Here is a 3,687-nt window from a genome sequence, read left to right as displayed (position 1 = left end):
GTCAGGAACACTGGGCAAGCATTTGTCCTGCTTGTTCCTGAAAAGTCTTAAGGCAGGCAGGCATTAATGGCTACTCCCCCTGACTAATGATAAAACCAAAGTGGTAATAAGAAGAGATTTGTCCAGGATCACCAGGATCACTTTTATATAGAAGTCTAGAAACCAAACCTTGACATTCTCAGTCAACATACAAAACTCTTGCCAAAGAACCAAACTGAAGATGAGAAAGGAAGGGTATCTGGTCTAAACAGAATGCCAAGTTGGAAACACTTGATAATGATTGTAGAGTTCTTTTAGATTTTTAGATTTTAGAGCTCTTGAGTTGTTTTAGATTTTTTATTTGTGATATAGAGTGTATCAAACTATAATAGAGGAAAACTTTTGATTCCAGCCATAATAGAGTAGCTTGTACTGAACCAACTATCCGGCTGAAAACAACTATTAAGAGCTGGACAGAATATATAACGCAAGTATGTGAAGGTATTGAAGAGCAACCAATGCAGACCATCCCTAAGAGAAGGTAAGCACGCCAAAGTGAGCTCCGTATTCTCCCTGGCCCAATCCACAGGGCAGGGAATAGAGTACGTGGCACCTATTCTATTATTATGTTGGGCTGAGGAGAGAGAGTGGAGTTCAAAACTGCCAAAGTGGCTGGAACTTAGGTGGTAAAATCTCACAGAGGAGGGAACTGCAGACAAGTGAACCTGGAAGGCTAGAAGCAATCTCCCACTGAGATGTTTGCTAACTCCCAAGCTATGCCAGCACAGCTGTGACTGTAGGAAAGCTAACAGAAAGCAGCATCTGGGAGGCTGGGTACAGCACTGTGCAAAGATTTTGCAGGAGAATGGTACTGAAGAGACTGAGGGTGGAGGTCAAGGTTTGCCAGCATGGCAACTGAGAATCCAGAAAGAACATAGCCTGGTAATGAAGGTAAACCCAAAAGGACCAACCCTAACAAAGCCTAAAACCAACCCTCAACAGGACTGAGGTGATTCACCTGTACCATCTGTCTTCCTTTTAGGAAAAAAAGGTGAAATAATCCAGAACCTTGAAAAGCTAATAATCAGTAAGCTAAAATAGGAAGGAAAAAAATAGAAAAATAAAAAATACTGATTCTTCTCCCCAAAAAAGGATTAAAAAGGAGAAATAAAGGAATAAAGAACAGAAATAGAAACATAGCAAGATAGTAAATATAAACATTTCAATAATTATATTAAATGTTAATAGAGTATTACTCCAATTAAAAGACCAAAATGGCTTTTGGATTAAAAAAAACAAAACTCATGTGCTGTTTATTAGAGATTCAACTTAATTATAAAAACACAAAGTTTTAAAGAAAAAAGAATGAAAAAAATGTGCCATGCAAACACTAACCAAAAGAAAACTGGTATAGCTATATATTAATACCAGACAACAAAAACTTTGAGGGAAGAAGTATTTCTAGAGATTGAAAAGGCACATTTCATAATGACAAAATATCGGTTTACATAAGACAAAAAACAGTCCTAAATTTGTATGCGTCTAATAATTTATAATGCATAAATAATTTGTGGAAAATGCAGCATGGTTTCAATATATATTAAGCAAAGTTGAAAGAACTAAAAGAAGACATAGATTAACAATCATTACAGGAGGGGCACCTGGGTGGCTCAGTGGGTTAAAGCCTCTGCCTTCGGCTCAGGTCATGATCTCAGGGTCCTGGGATCAAGCCCCACATTGGGCTCTCTGCTCAGCGGGGAGCCTGCTTCCGCCGCCCCCGCCTGCCTCTCTGTCTACTTGTAATCTCTGTCTGTCAAATAAAATAAATAAAATCTTAAAAAAATAAAAAGATATTAAAAAAAATAATCCTTACAGGAGATTTTAGCACCTCTTTGAATAGCTGATAGGACATGCAGACAAAAAATCAGCAAGAATATAGAAAACTTGAACGACAAAAATAACCAAATTGACATAATTGACATACACAGAACTTTTACTTAACAACTGCCACATACATGCTGTTTGTGAGAGCATATGTATACTTATCAACATGCGCCATCTGCTAGGACATAAAGCAAGTCTCAAACAATTCCTAAGGAGTGAAATGATATAAAATGTGTTCTTTGACCACAGTGGAATCAAACTGGAAATTAGGAGTAGGAAGATAACTAGAAAACCCACACATGTTTGAAAATTAAGCAACACATTTTTTAAAAACTTTACTTATTTGACACAGAGAAAGAGATCACAAGAAAGCAGAGCGGCAGGCAGAGAGAGAGAGGAGGGAAAGCAGACTCCCCGCTGAGCAAAGAGCCTGACTTGGGGCTCAATCCCAGGACCCCGAGATCATGACCCAAGCCAAAGGCAGAGGCTTAAACCACTGAGCCACCCAGGTGCCCCTAAGCAACATATTTTTAAATAGCTTATAGGTCCAACAAAAAAAATGCAGTGAAATTATAAACTGTTTAAAACTGAATAATAATGAAAATGTGACATGTCAAGACATCTGGGGTACAGATAAAGCAGGGCTCAAAGGGAAATTCATAGCTTTAAGTGTATATACTTGAGAAGAACAAAAATTGAGTCTACTTGATTTTAGCTTCCATCTTAAGAAGCTATAAAAAGACCAGCAACTTAAGTAAATAGAAAGAAGGTGATAATAAAAATAAGAGAAGAAATCTTTGAAACGGAAAACAAATATGCAATAAAGAAAGTCTACAAATTCTAAAAGGGACTTGAGGTGTCTACCTTTGTTTCTGAGTAAAGGTTTGTTTTGGTTCTTTTTCTCAATCTGCTTACTTTTCATTTCTTTCTATTGTCTTATTGCACTGTTTCGGTATGTTGTTAATTAGGAGTGTGAGGGGGACATCTCAACTTCTCCTGACCTTAAAAAAAGTATAGTTTCCCACAATTAAGAAGGATATTTGATGTAGGTTTTTGTAGATGCTTTCTTTTTTTTTTTTTGTCATGTTGAGAAAGTTCCTCTCTATTCCTAGTTTGTGAAGACTTTTCATAATGAATAAGTGTTAGATTTTGCCAAATACTTTTTCTGCATCAATCAGTATAATCGTGTGATTTTTTACTTTAGTCTATTGATGTAGTGGATTATACTGGCTGTAATCCATTTGTTTTCAAATGTTGAACCAGCCTTGAACTTCTGGAATAAATCCAACTTCATAGTGGTATATAATTCTCTTTATACATTGTTAGATTTGACTTGCTAATATTTTTTTGAGGATTTTTGCACCTATGTTCATGAGGGCTATTGGTCTGTAATTTTCTTTCTTGTAGTATTTTTATCTGGTTTTGGTATTAGGGGAATGCTAGCCTCATAGACAAGTTAGGACTGAAGGGTTTTTTTGAGTTTTTTTGAGGGTGCTTGTCTCAGCAGCACACATATTAAAATTGGAAAAATATGGAGACGCATAGCATGACCTTTGCACCAGGATGACTTCCAAAAGTTGTATGTTTCCTTGAGAGATGGATGGTGGTAATAGTAGCATAGTATGATGAATCTATGTAAGACCACTGACTTGTATACTTCAAAATGGTTAAGACGGTACATTTTATGCTATGTATATTTTGCTGCGATAGAAATTTCTCTTGAGCTTGGGTTGTACTAAATGGTGGTCTGTATGAGACCCAGGCCCTAACTGAAGGATCCAGAATGATCGGCAGAAGTGGAGGAGAAAAACAGTCTGAGGGGCT

At 36.9% G+C, this 3,687-nt stretch overlaps 1 pseudogene; it reads left to right on the top strand.

Annotated features, from left to right (window-relative positions):
* Positions 1 to 3,354: 3,354 nt before the first annotated feature.
* LOC122908094 lies at positions 3,355 to 3,454 on the top strand (annotated as a pseudogene).
* The last annotated feature ends 233 nt before the right edge of the window (positions 3,455 to 3,687 follow it).

Source organism: Neovison vison, chromosome 5 (genome assembly GCF_020171115.1).
Source record: "Neovison vison isolate M4711 chromosome 5, ASM_NN_V1, whole genome shotgun sequence".
Classification (NCBI taxonomy): domain Eukaryota; kingdom Metazoa; phylum Chordata; class Mammalia; order Carnivora; family Mustelidae; genus Neogale; species Neogale vison.
Note: the sequence above shows the minus strand (reverse complement) of the source record. Positions and strands in the feature narration are given on the sequence as shown.